Source organism: Ranitomeya variabilis, chromosome 1 (genome assembly GCF_051348905.1).
Source record: "Ranitomeya variabilis isolate aRanVar5 chromosome 1, aRanVar5.hap1, whole genome shotgun sequence".
Taxonomy (NCBI): Eukaryota; Metazoa; Chordata; class Amphibia; order Anura; family Dendrobatidae; genus Ranitomeya; species Ranitomeya variabilis.
Window position 1 is genome coordinate 943,756,614 of NC_135232.1, and position 19,019 is coordinate 943,775,632.

Genomic DNA, 19,019 nt, shown 5'->3' on the forward strand with positions numbered 1-19,019 from the left:
CAGAATCCAAACTTCAACTGGTCTGCCCATTCCTAGTGTAGTACCAGCATAAACCATACCTACACAAAATATGGCATAAATTATTATTATTTATTTATATAGCACCATTAATTCCATGGTGCTGTACATGAGAAAGGGGTTACAAACACGTACATAAATAGCATGTAAACACTCAAAACAACAAAGCTCATCACTCCCAGACAGCGAACACCACTGCCTGGATCGGTTGATTTATAAGGGGAAAAAAATCACTAACAATTACCAGTCTTTGTTGCCAATGAAAATGGGTCTACTTATTATACCATAGTTATTTAAGTCAAGAAAAATACACCATCAACTCTAAACTAATAGGGACAAAGAACTACAAAATAATGGGGCAAATTTATTAAAACTGTCTAATTTTTAGGCAGTGTAAAAGTGCAAGTGGCTCATGGTAGATGGTAAATTTAGTGTATCATTAGACTGTCTCTGTTTCTACCACTTCTTAGTTAGCTAACTTTGTGGAAGAAATTTGGCCAAGTGCAAAAGCAAGGTCCATAGTTGGATGTGCTTAATATGGAATAAAATAACTGGCCGCACAGAGTCTAGAACTCTATGGAACACTTTTGGCATGAACTAGAGCTATAAATGTCAGCATGGCCGACTTGTCCAACATCAGTGACTGACATCACAAATGTTCTTCTGGGTGAATTGGAGAAAATACCTAAAGACATATTCCAAATCATACAGAAATCCTTCTCAGAAGAATTCTAGCTACAAAGAGGGAACTAACTCCACGTAAATTCCCATGCATTTAGAATAGAATGTCATAAAAGTTCCTGTAGATGTAATGCGTAGTTGTCCCAATACTTATGTGCATATACTGTATTTGCGCCAGCAGGCATGAATTTAATTTTATTGACTTTCACGTATTCTAAAATGTACCAAATTTTCTAGGACATATTCATCTCTTAATACTTTTGATACAAACCACTCCAATGCACTTTTTTAAACTTTTTTTAAAAAAATCTTAACAAATGTGCCTGTATTGTCCAACCATTATATTTTACAAGTCATTAAACAAATAAATTAATTGAAAGCATCTATATATACAATTGTCTAAGGTCCACTTCCGTCTGTTTGTCTGTCTGTAACGGAAATCCCACGTCGCTGATTAGTCGCGGCCGGCTGGGCACGGCCAATCAGCGACAGGCACTGTCCAGCCGTGAATTGGCCCCTCCCTACTCCCCTCCAGTCAGTGCCCCCTCCTATTCCCCTCCAGTCAGTGCCCACATAGCGTATTAGCAGTCCGTTAAACGCTGCATAACGCGGTGTAACGCAGTCCGTTAACGCTGCTATTAACCCTATAAGTGTGACCAACTTTTTACTATTGATGTTGCCTATTCTCACCTTCCGGCGGCCACGGCAGCCTTTCCCGCTCCTCGCGACCCTCCGGTCCCAAGAATGCATTGCAGCAATGACCCCAGGTGACGTAGTGGTCTCGCGAGACCACTACAACATTACGAGTTATTGCCGCAAGGCATTACTGGGAACGGAGCGTCACGAGGAGCATCGCTAAAGGCCTGGGCTGGATCCAGGGGCCGCCGGAAGGTGAGTAAATAACTATTTTTTATTTTAATTATTTTTTTAACAGGGATATGGTGCCCACATTGCTATATACTACGTGGGCTGTGTTATATACTGCGTGGCCTGTGTTATATACTGCGTGGGCTGTGTTATATACTACGTGGGCTGTGCTATATACTACGTGGCTGTGCAATATACTACGTGGCTGTGTTATATACTACGCGGGCTGTGTTATATACTGCATCGGCTGTGCTATATACTATGTGGGCTGTGCTATACACTACGTGGGCTGTGTTATATACTGTGTGGGCTGTGTTATATACTGCGTGGGCTGTGCTATATACTACGTAGGCTGTGTTATATACTGCGTGGGCTGTGTTATATATTGCATGGGCTGTGTTATATACTACGTCGCTGTGCTATATACTACGTGGGTTGTGCTATATACTACGTGGCTGTGTTATATACTATGTGGCTGTGTTATATACTACGTGGGCTGTGTTATATACTATGTGGGCTGTGTTATATTCTGCGTGGGCTGTGCTATATACTATGTGGGCTGTGCTATATACTACGTGGACTGTGTTATATACTGCGTGGGCTGTGCTATATACTACGTGAGCTGTGCTATATACTACATGGGCTGTTATATACTGTGTGGGCTGTGCCATATACTACGTGGCAGTGCAATATACTACGTGGCTGTGCAATATAGTACGTGGCTGTGCTATATACTACGTGGGATGTGTTATATGCTACGCTGGCTGTGAGACTCTTTTGCCCGGGGCCCTCAAAAACCTTGAGCCGGCCCAGGCTTCACTGATTGGTCATGCCCGGCCGGCTGCGAACAATCAGCGACAGACTCAGTCTGGCCGCGAATTGGCGCGGGATTTGAACCACGCTTCGCTAATTGGTCATGCCCAGCCGGCCGAATTCTGTGCATTCATTGCATTATTCTGAAATCTTCATAAATAAACTACATACATATTCTAGAACACCCGATGCTTTAGAATCGGGCCACCATCTAGTATGAAAATAATCTTGTGATAATGCAGCCACATATTTGATGTAGTGCATCCAACCTCATACATGCAGTCCAGTATATTTCAAAATTATTATTATTTTTTTTACTATTCCATGGTGCTGTATATGTGTTTTACATACAAATGCAAATGTAAATTACAATGAATAAACTAACAATTACAGTCTATAGGATAATGGGGAAGGACACAATAGGTTAGAGGGATGAGGCAGCTCCGGTGGTGGTGAGGTGGCCACAGGGTTATTGCACACTGGGATCTTTCTTGAAGAGATGGGTTTTCAAGTTCCGTCCGAAAGTTCCGAATATAGTGGATAATCAGACGAGTTGGGGCACAGAAGTTCAGCGGATGGGGGATACTTGGAGAAGTCTTGGAGGCAATTGGGTGAGGAATGTACAAGTGTGGAACAGAGAAGGAGGTCTTGGGAGGACTGGAGATTACGTGTGGGAAGATATCGGGAGATTAGTTCAGAGATCTAATTGATTGCCAAGAAGAGCAGAGAGAGAAGAAGGTGGGGCCTCTGGATGACCACTGACAGAAAAGAGCCAGTGAAAAAGGTATTAGTTTTATTCCTGTCCAGTATCAAGTGGTTGACGTCTTGAACCCAAAAAGCAGAGTTTAGCAAAATAAGTCTACACTTAGTAACTATACTTGAAACAGGGCCAGGATTTTATTTTTAGCTGGAGATCCTCTGTAAGCAGGCTGCAGGGCTCCAAACCACTTTTTGACTTGTGCATCTAATCAGATATTTTAACACACTGCAGAAACCATTTATTTGTAATGGGGGATAAATGTTTCCACCCAGAGCACATTCAGTAGTCCACATTAAACTGTCATTAGTGCACTCAGTACTACAAAAGGGTGACCAGAATTATGTCAGTGCTATAGTTTAGCACAAGGACGGCCTGACTCATAAACATGTCATGGCTTTTTGTAAGCTTTCTTTCTATTAAACTGATCAGTCAAGAAGAATTCATGCACTTAAAAATAGTTCATTTCCTTAAAGAGAATCTGTCTACAGAACTAAAGGCATAGCAACCTTTACTTTTCTGAAGTGCTTTATAAATACGCGACATCTAAACCAGACTAAACTCACCATTTGTCATTGAACATTTTTAGTTTCAAACTCAGATTTATCTTTCTGCTGAATTTCCTGCTCATTCATTTTCTTTTACTATATGAAGATGGATCCTGTCATAAAATATCAAAACTATAGTTTGTTATCATGGGCAGGAATCATCAGTGGTGCGTTATCGTATTTGACCGTGGTGATTTATGTCTTCTGCTATCAGGGATATAAATTTAAATTCATATTTCGATAAAACGGTGCTCCTGTGGAGACCGCTCCGTGACCTCCAGGGGGAGAGAAATAAAGCCATAATTCTGCACAAAGCACTATGCAAACAAGGCAATCTAAAATGGCTATTTGGCGCAAAAGGTCATGCCAATATTAATGGCAGACAGCCCCAACAATGAATTATACTGAGGATATTCTAACTTCTTCAGAGTGCAAAGGTCTGCTGCTCCATGACAGATTTACAGCCTGCTGCCCTGTTTGGAATTGGACACTCTTTCCACACATATATCATGAAAGGTGTTAACAGAATTCCCCTGGTCCGAGGATCTGTTGATGAATATGATATAACACGTGTTAAACTGTGAAGCATGCGTTGAATGATAGGCGAGCACAGAGAAGAGATGGTTGCTATGTATTAAAAGGCTTGAACATTTTCAGCATGTTAGAAGAGTGGAAACAGACAGCAGGTTTAGTTAGAGAAGGCGTATAACTTCATAACAAGCATTACCTGATAATAGTCTATATATTGTTACTAACGGTTACAGCACAGGTCGGCCCAACGCATTCACTAGAATTTGTAATATAAGAGTTATGAACATTGCTCACAGCCCCCCAAGAATTTAAGATATAAATGTAATATTAGGATTTATTAAACTCTTGGAAAATTCCTATAATTAAGAAAGGGACTGTTTAAAAACGGCAAACTTTCTACTTTAAAAAAAAACAAAACAAAGCAAAATGTGATATGAAAAAAAGCATTGCCAAAATAAAAAAAAAGAAATACATTTAACACAAAAACGTGATTTAAACAGTAAGCCATTTTCTGATTATAGATTCCCTTTAAAGGGAACCTGTCACCCCCAAAATGGAAGATGAGCTAAGCCCACCGGCATCAGGGTCTTATCTACAGCATTCTGTCATGCTGTAGATAAACCCCCAATGTATCCTGAAAGATGAGAAAAAGAGGTTAGATTATACTCACCCAGGGGCGGTCCCGCTGCTGTCCGGTCCGGGGCCTCCCATCTTCTTACGATGACGTCCTCTTCTTCTGTTCACTCTGCGGCTTCGGCGCAGGCGTACTTTATCTGCCCTATTGAGGGCAGAGCAAAGTACTGCAGTGCGCAGGCACCGGGAAAGGTCAGAGAGGCCCGGCACCTGCGCACTGCAGACAAAGGCAGACAAAGGGCAGACAGAGTACGCCTGCGCCGGAGCCGCAGCGTGAAGACAAGAAGAGGACGTCATCCTTTGAAGATGGGAGGCCCCGGACCGGACCGCGACGCCCATCGTGCCAGAACAGAACCGGGACCGCCCCTGGGTGAGTATAATCTAACCTCTTTTTCTCATCTTTCAGGATACATTGGGGGCTTATCTACAGCATTCCAGAATGCTGTAGATAAGCCCCCGATGCCGGTGGGCTTAGCTCATCTTCCATTTTGGGGGTTGTCCATTACTAGGACAAATCCTTCTCACTCTGTGTGTCTGCCCTTGTTAAAATAGAAAAAACTAAACTCACCTCCCATGCCGACGCTATTCCAGTAATGTCAGTACTCTGCGCCCAATCAGCATTGTGTCACTGTCTCTGCCTTCAGACATAAGTAGTCAACAGTAAGTGAGAGCTGCGCTTGGCTGCTCACCTCCTGTTGATTATATATACGTCCAAAGGAGGGGACAGTGACACAACACTGATTGGGCGCAGAGCTCATGTGATATAACAGCTTCACGTGAGCCCCAGGAACACGAGTACTGAACTAACTGGAATGGCGTCAGCATGGGAGGGGAGTATGAGCTTTTCTATTTTAATGGGGCCACATATGGCAAATGAGAAGGTGTTGTCCAAGTATTGGATGCCACCCACAAGAGGAAACTCCATACGTAGGTTTTACTACCCACGCTTACCCTTATGCCTATACCTTAGTGCTCTTAGTCTCTGTGGCGATACTGACTCCACATAATCCACATGGTTAAACTTGGAACTTATATACTTCTATATACCCCTTGATAATGTTGATGTGCCACATACAAGTATACTACTAGGGCATATTGCAGAGTTTCTTTTCTTGAGAATATTAATTTTGCTATACACCTGCCATACTTTACCTGCCCTTGCATCTGCACTTTTTGGCACTTTCCACACGGATTATACACCCTTAGTTCTCCAATTGAATGCATCATGACTGTGCAGTATGTAACCTCGTGTTCCCCTAAATACTGATTTGTTATCATTTGGGTGTGCGCCCCTTGTTCTTGTTACTGTTTTTAGGTATTATTCGGCATTGCTCTGACTTTCCTTGTTATCACCTGAATGTTAATAAACTTATCATTTTTTCACCACCCCTTTGTACTGGATTTTAAGGCTGGATCTGCTTCTCTTTCTTTTCCACAAGTTCTAAAATTAAGTCAGGAAAAAAAAATTGAAATCCCATAGCTTTTGTCGGATCTGAAAAAAACAACTTTTAATTTGCGTAAAAAAAACACTGTAAAATGTTTGTAAAATTGCATGTGAACACAGCCTAAGGGTGCTTTCACATTGTTTTCAGGCTTAGCTCAGGACCCCCTGCTACGTTGGATTCGGACATATGCGCTGATGGAGTCATAGACTATAATGGTGCCGGCTGAGCAAATGTACGCCTGAGTGTGTACGCCTACTGGAGGCGGACACTATGACATAGTACACTGTGTGTGTCCACCTCCAGTAAGCATATATGCACAACAGAGCGCACATTCGCTCTGTCAGCACCATTACAGTCTATGTCCCCATCTGCGCATATGTCTGTATCCCGTTTTGTGGAGTGGTTTGGACATAAGCCCTGACAGGACCATCAAACAGGTGCCTGAATGCAATGTGAATGCACCCCAAGTGTTCAGGCACTAAGTATCAGACTACTATACTACTACTCTATACTACTAGGAACAAAGTCATAGCAAGGTTTTGTTCACAGCTATTTTGTGGTTTCCATTTTATGATGGAATCCATGACAAACTCCTCTGACTTACCACACAGTTACTCGGGCTCGGCCAAGGTGCCCAATAATTTAATGGAAAAATTAGCATTACATTCATGGGGATTTTCAGCAGAATACTTTATCACTGAAATGATTTGTACACAAGAAGCATATAACTAGATCTCCAAGGTGATTGCAAGTACATAGAGATGGATGAAGGACTTTAGACTGTGAGAATGGGGTGGTAGCAATTCTTAAGGGCACCTTCATGGCTGCAAGTCATTTACTTTTGTACTGAAATATGAAGAGAAGGTTATCTTATGCATGCTGATACCTGCTGATTCCTCACTATTAGGCTGCCGTCACACTATAAGTATTTGGTCAGTATTTTACATCCGTATCTGTAAGCCAAAACCAGGACTGGGTGATAAATGCAGAAGTGGTGACGTGTTTCTATTATACTTTTCCTCTAATTGTTCCACTCCTGGTTTTGGGTTACAAATACTGATGGAAAATACTGACCAAATACTGATAGTGTAATGGCAGCCTAACTGTATAACAATGCTTTTATAAAGCCTTTTAGACTATTTAAGTGTTCATCCTTCAACAAAAAATACAATCAAGCCAGTACAAAATGGCCAGATAGCCAGATCAGGTGCTATAGTGCCACCCTAATGGACAGGGAAATGAAAAGCACAGAACATAGTCAAGCCTTGAGAACACAATGTAAGCGCTATTTGAATCAATACCAGCACAAGATTCGATGAAGTTAAAAAGTGAGCTGCATGCCTCGAATTACAGGTTAAAGGTCAACAAGCTTAGAGACCCCAGACTTCTGTAGCTGCTGTGGAGTTCATGAACAACAGCTGAGCATGAGTGACCTGTAGGTAAGACCCGCTCCGGGATCTGACAACTTACAGGCCATGAAAGGCTAAAATATCTCATGCATCTGCTGGCTGGCATACTGGGTCTCATTCTCTACAGCGCGGCTACGGCTTGTGCGGCTCCAGAACAGGTGAATAGACACATGAATAACTGCCGGGATTAAGAGTCAAACGAATAGAAATGTTGACCGTATTGAGGTGGCTTCATTCACATCTGCCTTGTGGTGTCTGACAGAACGTAAAAAGCACATAAGAAAAAATTATACCAAGACCTGAAGTAATGAAATCTATGCTAGTGGTTAGACACGTCATTAATATAATGGAATGACGTAGGCCGCTATTTCCATAGACTCAAGCGATATTTTTATCTTCTGGAAGACTAATGGTGAATATTTTTCACTTGCCTTCTATGTAATACTTCTGTAATTAATCCAGTCACGACTGAAATTTCACTTCAAATTCACATCTAAATGAAATCTGAGCAATGGAAAAAATAAGAGAAAAACAGAGATATGCACACCCATGTACATAAAGTAATATGTATTCTTTGGTTAAAGGGGTTCTCTGATACATAAAAGGCCCTTTATAAATATCTGTTTTTAAGCCCTAATCACCTCTGTAAAATTTGCTTTATTATAACAATTCGCAACATGCTCCCTATACAGATAATCCCTATATCTGTTAATTTTTACTCTACTTCCTGTGATGTTTTGTTTGAGGGGAGTCTCAAATGGGATATCACCTTAGGATGGCCTACAGCCACTTCTCCACAGCTTCTATCTTCCCATTGGAACAGGACATCATCGATGAATAATTAATGGTGTAATATATCAATTTATAGGTGTTTTGAGCATTTTTCTCTATGAATGATGCATTTTTATATACATAGATGTGCACATAGCTTATTTTTGATGTGTCTCTTCAGTTTTTGGCATTTATTCATAGTCTATCTTTGCTGCACCTGTAAGGGGATGGACATACTGCCCATGTTCCCCCTAGAAGAACAAGTGTATTGTTGCATTGTGTAACGTGAACCTTGACATGCATTAATAGTGCTGTTATTGTGTTCTGCCCAACAGCAGAAAAGTTAGAGTTAATGATTGGGACTAGCCCAGAGTGGAAGGCGATAAGGTGAAGAGACAGAGACGATTTTCTGTCAGGACATCAGATAGGGCCCAGTGAGAAGAGACCGTGACAGAAGAAAGCGAGTGGAGAGAAGTGACCGAAAGGCGAAGTGATCAATCGCAGATGGGTCCTCAGTGAGGTAATGGGCCAAGACGGGACAAAGAGCGTGAGACAAAGACATTGTCTTGTGTGGGAGTTCCAGATCGTCAGTAGCAGAGACGTTAAGTATAGGCCACATTGGCAACCTAGTTCCCTTGAGGGGAAAGAAGACATGGAACCGCAGGTTGGGAATAGGACTCTTGCTAACTGGACGGTAGTACTGAGCTGGGTTGTGGTGAAGTAAAGTGAAACAGTGGCGATAGATAACAAACAAGTAAAGAGAAAAGAACAGAGACTATGTGTGAAAATGCTTCATTTTGTGAGGGGAAAAGTTTATTTTTGATTGGTGGTTTCCCTCATTGAAGTCATCAACATCTGGTCCTGGCCAACCAAAGTCATCGGTAACATGTGGCCTGCAACATGTCCACACACCAACCGAAGACCCACACCTTCTTGTAACGTGCCAAGGCGAGAAATACGAGTACCTCGCCCACGGCTACCGCCCCATGCCACGCTCAGACCCCTATTAGATATTGGTTGACTCATGTTTTTCGTAGGCAAAAAAGTGTCATGTGAGTTTTTCAAACATTTTTCATATTTGTAATCCTCCCCGTGGTCCCTCTCGCTTCTTCCCCTATGTAATAGACACGTAATCTATTCCCCCCTTTTTTAAACGGATCCTTTTTCCCTCTTCTCCCTTTCTCTCTTTCCTTCCTTTTCCCCCTCCCTCTCTTTAGTCCCACCCCTTCAGTAAGGATGAACACACACAATACTGAGTAGGGGAGGTAGTCTAATACCGAATATATAAAGGTACTGATACTACCCTAGGTGCCCTAATTGGGTAGCCATTATTAGGAGGCACAAGAATAGGGCCATGTCCCTTGGACAGGCACCTCCACACATTCAAGTTTTTTAATCTTTTTTAACTGTTGGTTTTACGCTTGCCTGTGGGCAATATCTACCTAAGACAAGCAAAATAATCCACTCACTAAGAGTGTCATATAGTTTATAATGTTAAGGTTTTAATTATGTAACTTTAATAAAGTATTCAATTTTAAACACATAGTCACGTATTAATGTGAAGGCCAAGTTGAGAGGTCCAAATTGGCTACGTCCTGGATATAACAAATTTGATTTACTTGGTCCGCAGTGCTTAGCCTACTATAGCGATTAGGATCCCGCACAGCGTTCCCAAATTATTTTAGTGGGGAGGTGGGTTGTGGGCGAAGTAGCGGCGTAGTTTAAGCGTATAAAGGGAGAAGATGGAATGACACACGGTAACCCTGACGAAGAAGGCCGAGAACCTTCGAAACGCGTTGGTTAGTCATTCCTTTTGGCCCCAACGCCGCTCCGTACCTCTTGTGACTTCACAGTACAGGCACTCGCGAGCCGGCGCTAGCAGCCATCTTTTTCCTCGTGGTCGCCAAGGACGCCTTCGACCGGGGCTCCCAGGTACCGCTTCAGCTGCTACACACTCCTGCTCCCTTATTCCCCGGACACGCCGCAACTGCCAACAGCGGTCGCCGGATTGGGCAACTCTGTGGGTCCCACATTGGGACCACAAGCGTACCTACTTGTTGGGTAAGCACTTTCCCGCTACGTACCATTTATGTATATGAACATTTGCACACATGATCTGGGCATTTCTTCATAGATTTTATTCACTCCTTGTCACATCCATTTAACCCCTGAGCGCGGCATCACCCCGTCCTTTTATGATTATCCTCTACTTTTTCTCCAGGATAGGCACAGATCCTGTTTTGTGATCCCAGCAGCTAGGGGTGTTTAACCCTCCATCCATTTTCCCTGTCTCCGACCTTTTACCCTCAAGCGTGGTGAGCGCCAGTGTGAGTTGTTTTTCTTTATCCAGTTTTTCAAACAGATTCTATGACAAGTGGATTACCTCTATGGAACGGGGATAATCTACTTGTTTATTGGGGTCAGTGTAGCAAATCTGTAGCAGAAATCACAGGGGCAATTAAAAAAAGTGTCTGAACATGTTCTTAAACTGAGTAAAACATGGCAATCATAAAGGTGGATAAGGCTTTTCTGTACTACTGTAAGTCCTTATTACATGGAGGCATATGGAGATTAAAGGTAATCTCGCCTATAAACAATGCTCGCAGACGGCGAGTAACCCTGATGAAGAGGGACGGAGTCCCTCGAAACGCGTTGGTTAGCTTTTTGCCCCAGCTAGGCTCCGTAGCCTCGTGATGTCACACGCTGCAGAGCACTGTCGGCCATTTTTTTCAGCCGAGCATCCAGGGTCGCCACCGGCCGGGGCGCTTCTGGCTCTGCGCGTTCTCCAACCACCCCAACTACTCCAATTTCTCCTGCCGTCTGGTTATTTAGAACCCCCAGCAACAACACTCGCCGGCTTTGACATCTATTGGCAATATCTTCCACGACCTAGGCAACGAGTAAGTGTTTAATACTGCCTCTATTTACGATCGTTACCAGCCTTGGTAGCTCCAGTATTAGTAGTCTGTGGGCATACTATGGTTTTGGAAAACCCACATCTTTAGTCTGTTGTAGCTGTTTTAGCGCGATATCTCACTTTTTAGATTTTCTTCCGTTCACCTGTAGGTGTGACAGGGGTGGCACGGCACCTGTCTGGTATCAGTAGCTTTTACTCACTCATTCTTAGCGCCAGTGTGTCAACTTTTATTTTGTAGGAATAAATAGTATGAAAAATTGATGGGATATTTGCTAGTCACACAGGTTTCCATTATGGATAGCGTTCTGTACGAAGATGATTTTCATACGCTGATCTAAAAATAAAGATCTGAAACCAGGTGAGCTCCCAGCCATTCTTTGTGACGGCCATACCAGGAGAATGATGGTTATGGGGAACAATAGATAGAGAGACAGATAAGAAGAGACACATTCTAGAAACCTGTGTCACAATGCTATTACATGTCTCAGCACAACATCCATCCTAATTTTGCTCATCTGGGAGTCTCTGCGTGTGGCTGGCCATGGAGGCTCACAGCACAAAGCTGGCTTATCCTACCTCTTCTATGACCAGTGAAATCAGCAGGTCTTTCCGTCTCCTTAACAAATAGGATATCAGTGCTGATGGCGGAGGAGTCTACACATGCTGGGCTCTTTTCTGAACACTCAGACACTCACTGTTTTCAAAATCAACAATAAACACAATTTACCATTGTGGTCACCTCACAGTTTATAGGGAGGCATTGCTGGGGTAAAAATGAGATTTTCTCCATCGTGCAGAGATGGCACATTTCAAGGTGTCATGTTCTCTGAGCTTTGCAATCCACAAAAACACTGCTAAGAAGTCAGCAGGTCGAACTGCAGCATTATCAGGATTATAAGACTGTAAGACTAAAGAATAATTAGGATAAAAGCCAAACCAGAATCCTCAATTTGCATTAACTCTCATCAGTGCAAAGTATGAGGTCTGATTTGGCTAGGTGAAAGGCTAAGACTGAAATCTAAGGGGTAAGGTTTCTCCTTATGGATAGTGACAAGCCAGGTCTGGCATGCCAGTGTGAGGAGACTTAAATGCCTTGTATGCTCCTCTAGCATGTAAGGTGCTGAAGTTTCTTCATAGTGGCATGCCAGACCTGGCTTGTCATTGTCACACTACACAAGGGAAACCTTACCCCATGTGAGGAACAGACTCATGGAATAATGTCTGCATCACACAGAGCTTTTTATCATTCTTAAACCGGACATATAACAAAATCCAAACTGAAATAATAATCAATGGGGACGCTTTGCTTCTGTTTGCATCAGTTATGCAATAAGTCTTATATATTAATTAATTCTGTTTGTTTGTTCTTCAAAGCGGAAGTGTAAATGTAGCCTTAAAACAGTGCAGGAGTTAGTATCAAAGTCATGGGAGTGCAAGGTTATTTTTTTTATGCCCTGTTGTCCTTGGTAAAAGTTAATGAGTAGCCGTCATTTTAATTTTCCTTTCATAAATCAATAGTACACATGAAAAAAAGTAACTCTTTATATATTTTATCATAGAAATCTACATTTGTATCCTCCTGGATTAATCTTTCACTCTCAATACATGGGTAAAATCTGTAAAATTTAGTGACTATGGATTTTCCCATGACTGAGATAGAAGATGGACCGAGTAGGGAGGAGTGTAAGGAGGAGCTGGATGCAGACACAGACATTCTGTTGTAAGTTCTCCAGAGATCACAGTTATAGTTCTCCATAGAAATTTATGAGCACCAACTGTCATCTCCTATCTCAGTAATGGAAAAGTCTATATTCACTAAAGAATTAAGAATTTTAGGAATGAATGAACAGCCCCAGATGAGAAAGAAGAGGATTTTTCTAATTAGATATATTGCAAAGTTTTTATTCACTTTCACATTTGCTATTTTGTTTTTAATTTACAACATAAAAGACGCCTGGTCAGAGCAAGCTTCATGTATCGAGGGGAGGATAAAATCCATCTGTCAGTGATCTCATTTTTTTATGTTTGTAATATAACAGAAATATTTAAGCACAGGCATATTTTTAATGATTTTGTTTTAAACTGGTTATATTTCTAGCACAGAAATGAGTAGCTAGACTTTTATTACCTTTTGATGTACTGTAGCTCTTTAAAGCACCATTCCAGTGTTTTGTTTTATTTTTATTTTAATGCTGGAGTGGTGCTACTAATCTAAGTTCTCTGAGCCTAGTCTTATACTTACCAGCTGTTGTCTTCAGCTTTTCCTGCCCAGCCATCCTGAGACTGCAACTTCTGACTTGAAGTCAGAGGTCACAAGCTTTCAATGTAGTCTATGAGAGTGAGAATGAGGAGCTCATACACTTACATTGAGTTGTGACTTTCGGGTCGTCTAGGAAAACACTGGAGCGATCCGGCTTGTCAAAACTGCTACTGGCTGGAGCGTGGATAGGAACAGTTGAAGACAGCAGCTGGTAAGTATAAAACTAGGGACATGGAACTTACATTTGTAGCATCACCCATGTGCTGCAAAAACAAAACAAAACATGAAAGCTGTAGTGGTGCTTTAAAAGCTGTAGATCAATCAAACTATGGGGTAGAAGCGCTCAGCTCATTCATGAGTTGCATGTGCAGTTGTTTATGGGCTCAGTAAAAAGTCTGTTTTGGTACATTGCTGCGTGCACACTAATGCATAAGCTGTACACGCCATCACTCATATGCTGTGCTCTTCTACCCAGTGGCTTAAAGCATGTGGCACTCAGGATCATAATCAATCAATCGATTGATCAAAAATGGCAATCATCAAAAGCGCATTGAAAGAGAACACAATATGTAAAAAGTGCTAAAATTTTAGTTACCCTTTAATATTTAATGATGGAACACTCCCTTTAACCTTCATAGGTTGTTACTTGTTCATTCTGGCAACACTTAGGGCTCATTCACATGTCGGTCAGTTTTTCTCATGTGAGAAAAAAAACTGAGCTTCATCAGTGACTTCGGTAAGAGTTTTACCAAACTTTGGTTCAAGTTTGGCACGAGTTTAATCAGTTCTTCTTGTAAGTGAAAAAAAAAAGTTTCTTCACCTTCTCCGAATAGTCCATGAAAATCGGACTGCACTCAGCATCCAAGTGATGTCCAATGCTTTTTCCAATTTTGATGCTCGGATCAATATCAAACATGTCTGTGTGATTTTTCAAAGACTACTTGGTCCATGAAAAATTACAGACATGTGAACGGCCCCATTCACAATTATAGGTACGAGTGCTATTCGCGAAAAACAAAGCTAACACTTGTATGCAAAAAAGTGATGTGTGAATGAGCCCTTAGAGTTATGTACACTCTAAATACTATTTACAAGCAGACGGTAAAATTCCGTATTATGTGTAAGGTACTACATCAGTTATTCAGTAATGGTATATATGGAAACAAGTTGAGACCTGAGCTATACACCCTATTTATTTGCAAGGTATGTGCCTTGGCTTTTTTAATCTTTTTGCTACAAGTAACTGGTATGTAAAGAATAAAAGGTTGGGTTCAGGGGCGTAGCAGATAATCCTGAGGCCATACAGAAACATTTTGAAATGGGGTTCCCTTGGCACAGCACAATTTCAGGATGTTATGACACATGCACAACCTCATATGACATATTCATGTGGTATGGATGAGTAGTAGGGTATTCACAGAATTATACAGGGTAAAATCATAACTACATATGTCTCTGACTTTACAATAAGAACAGAGGATATTTTACTCACGTGTGACAACCTGTAAGAAAATAAAGTGTCATCATCCATCACATGCTGTATTCTACCACTACCTCTTCTATAGCAGAATACAGCACCATATGATAGAGCAGAAGGTGCTATATGACAGCCCGCAGGGAGCCTACAGGTGCATATACTGTGTCCTCACACACCCACACATAAATACTGTAGATATATATGAAGCACTTTTAAAGAAGATTTTCATCATCACTATCTGGAAAATTGTAGACACATTAAAGTGCTTTCCCTTTAATTTAAAAGTTAATATGAATGGGAGTAAGAAAAACAAGTTGCAGACTATGCAAAGCTAGAAGGGATAGCTAACACTAGAGAAGACAGAGAAAGGATTCAGAAGGATCTAGATAAGCTTGAACAATGAGCAGTGACTAATAGAATGGTATTTAACAGGGAGAAATGCAAGATTCTACATCTGGGCAAGAATAATGAAAATTACATCTATACAATGGGAGGAATAGAACTAAGCAACAGCACGTGTGAAAAAGACGGGTATATTAATAGATCACAGACTGCACATGAGTAAACAGTGTGACCAGCAGCAAAAAAAGGCAAACACAGTTCTAGGATATATTAAAAGAAGCATAGAGTCTAGATCAGGTGAAGTAATTATCCCCTTCTACTCCTCCTTGGTCAGGCCTCATCTGGAATACAGTGTCTGGTTCGGGGCACTACATTTTAAACAAGGCATCGTAAAACTGGATCAAGATCAGAGAAGAGCTACCAGAATGGTGAGCGGACTGCAAACTATGTCCTACGAGGGAAGGGTTAAAGCGAACCTGTCAGCAGGATTTTGCTAAGTAAACTACAGACACTGTCAGATTGGCACCATTACACTGCGCAGTAGCATCTATCACTTGCCGATAGATGCTACTGCGCAAGCGGTGCCGCTGGAGCCATTTTGCTGCAGCCAGTGAATCCTGCATTGAGCAGGGGGTTGGACACGATGGCCCTGAACGTCCCTTCCAACTCTAACATTCTATGATTGAAACTCTTATAATCACCTCCAGGATCGTTGATGCTCCTTTGAACTTCTCGGGACATTAACATCCAGACAGGGCGCAACATGACCGCTGCAGCCTATCAGTGGACTCTAAACTGGCGGCGGACTTCACATTCTCTTTGATGAAGAAGAAATAGGCTGGTGACACCACCTCTTGATGGTGATGCACTGAGACCAGGCCAGGGACACAGTAGCGAGTGCAGAGGAATGGTGCCAGTCTGGGAGGAGAGTATAACAGTTTTCTTTTCTTACCCCACCTGGGTCCATTCACAACATAACTTTTTTAAATAGTAGCAGTATGTTCCAAAATGGAGCTAATCATTGGCCACTACGCAAGCCAGTCAGGAAATAGGCATTGAAACGGATGGGTAACTGGTTTCACAAATAATAAGGTAGATCAAGGACTGAATAGTCAGGGCGTGTTGCCATGGGGACACCAGAATATTTAGGCACTCATAACTCACTAATAACGTGGTATCCAGTAGTTAATACATTATTCATCTCCCTATATTTAATTTTCAGCATACAGAAAGTTTACCTCATATTATTAATTTATTATTCAGGTAACGGGTCCCTACTTTCGGTGTGTTATTATGAAAGAAGCAAATGACCAAAGCAGATGCGGTAATTTACAATGTATCCGCTGCATTATAATGGAGTAATAAGTGCAACTTGAAGCTGCCAATTATCTCATAAGAGGGTTATCACCTCCTCCATGCATAAATGCTGGCTTCCCATTCTTTCAGTTCCGCCATAGAGGCCTCAGCCATGGAATGATAAGTGAGCCCGTTCTCGCTAATATCATACATTGCTTTGTTAATCTTGGAGCACAAAATTGGACTGAAGACAATGGGTGATACAGACAGGATGTATGTAATGAGAGGCAAAAACGCACAGGGATCAACGCCCAAGTATGTGGCATAGGGAGGAGAAATATGTAACGAGAAAAGAAATCCCGCAAGATCAAGCAGTCAGCAGGTCACACACTCGGCTAAAGCAAACTTGTTTTACTAAGAGCCATCTGTGGCAGTGCTCCGTTGCTCTGTAGCTAATTACACTACGCCTGCTCTCAGAAATGACAGCCACTTATTCTCCTGTGGTCTGGAACATCAGAGCATGTTCAAAAAGGGGAGGGCGCCGCTGCTGCGGAGAGGAAAGGCCAAGCGCAAGGGACAAGTCCTTGCACCTCTAATATCAAGATAGCACTGCAGAGATGAGTGTAAGAGGGAAGAAATCATTGTTTTATCTGATGGAAAGCTAGATATTATACATGCCCCCATGACATCCCTGCTCTACGAGCCTGACAGATGTCACTTCTGGGATGGCGAGATGGAGAAAATACCCAGACATGTATATTGTAGAGGAGTGGAGACTCACCCTGATGGTAATGAGAGGACATTCAAGAGATTCACATTATTTTTCATAAAACGGCACAGGCTTATTGAGCGTTTAGATGTGCCAGTTTCGGCCTCTCAATGTACCTTAACGAGCGTCCATCGACTATATAACAAGTCACTCACCGGGCTGTTTACAAGGGCTGACGAATAACGATGGCGGCAGAATGATTGTTACTATGGTCTGTATGTCCCAATACAGGGTCATGTTATCGGCAGCACATCCCATATTTACATTGCAAGATATGCTGCAGTTTTTGATGCCAGCATAACTAATTTGATCACCCAAAGAATGAGTATTTTGCGCGTCTGTCAGGTGATCACTGCATGGTTACACCGGCGGATAATCCTACGAGCGCTTGTTCAGGGATTGCCTACATGTTTACATGCACCATTAGTTACAATAAGTCATTACAAGGAAAGATGACCTATCGTCATTTAAAGGGCTCATTACTATTTTGGAATTTCCTTTGCCAAATATATTCACACCAGGGATAGAAAAAAAATGCTTGAAGGAAGTCATAGGAATCCAAGCAAAATTTTGACTTTTTTAGTCTTAAAAGGTCATCAATTACATAGGTGCTTTAGCTACTGCATGGTGGCTCAGTGGTTAGCATAGTTGCCTTGCAGTACTCGGATCCTGGATTCGAATCTCACCAAGAAAAACATCAGCATGGAGTTGTATGTCCTCCCTATGTTTGCATGGGTTCCCATCAGGTTCTCCTCTTTATCCAGAGTTTACTTGTGGTGCTCTTGTTTTCTCCGGAACTCCAAAAATATAGCAATTTGTAATACTCTGTAACTTTGTAAGCGTTTGGCATTTGTTGAGCACTTGTTCACGCCACTGCTTACAAACGAAAGAAACAGGTAACACTTTCTTCTCAGCATTGTTGCCTACCAGCCACTTCTTTAATTTTATGTAAATGTATCTGCCCACTGGTAGAATCAGGAATACATAGATATTCTGTATGTATTATATGTTAGACCTAATGAATGAGTCTGGAGTGCAGATTTGCAGGAATCATTGAGGCAGTGCTCCCAGGTAGCCTCTACATTGAGGAAGTGCTCCTAGGTAGCCTCTAAATTGAGGCAGTGCTCCTAGGTAACCTCTACATTGAGGCAGTGCTCCTAAGTAACCTCTACATTGAGGCAGTGCTCCTAGGTAGCCTCTACATTGAGGCAATGCTCCTAGGTAGCCTCTACATTGAGGCAGTGCTCCTAGGTAATCTCTACATTGAGGCAATGCTCCTAGGTAGCCTCTACATTGAGGCAGTGCTCCTAGGTAGCCTCTACATTGAGGCAGTGTTCCTAGGTAACCTCTACATTGAGGCAGTGCTCCTAGGTAACCTCTACATTGAGGCAGTGCTCCTAGGTAGCCTCTACATTGAGGCAGTGCTCCTACGTAGCCTCTACATTGAGGCAGTGCTCCTAGGTAACCTCTAGAGGCAGTGCTCCT

General features: G+C 42.1%; 1 protein-coding gene across 3 annotated transcripts in view; it reads right to left on the reverse strand.

Moving 5' to 3' along the window:
- The window catches only part of MAML3 (mastermind like transcriptional coactivator 3), a 399,492-nt gene that overhangs the window by 81,620 nt on the left and 298,853 nt on the right, over positions 1 to 19,019 (reverse strand). The window lies entirely within an intron of this gene.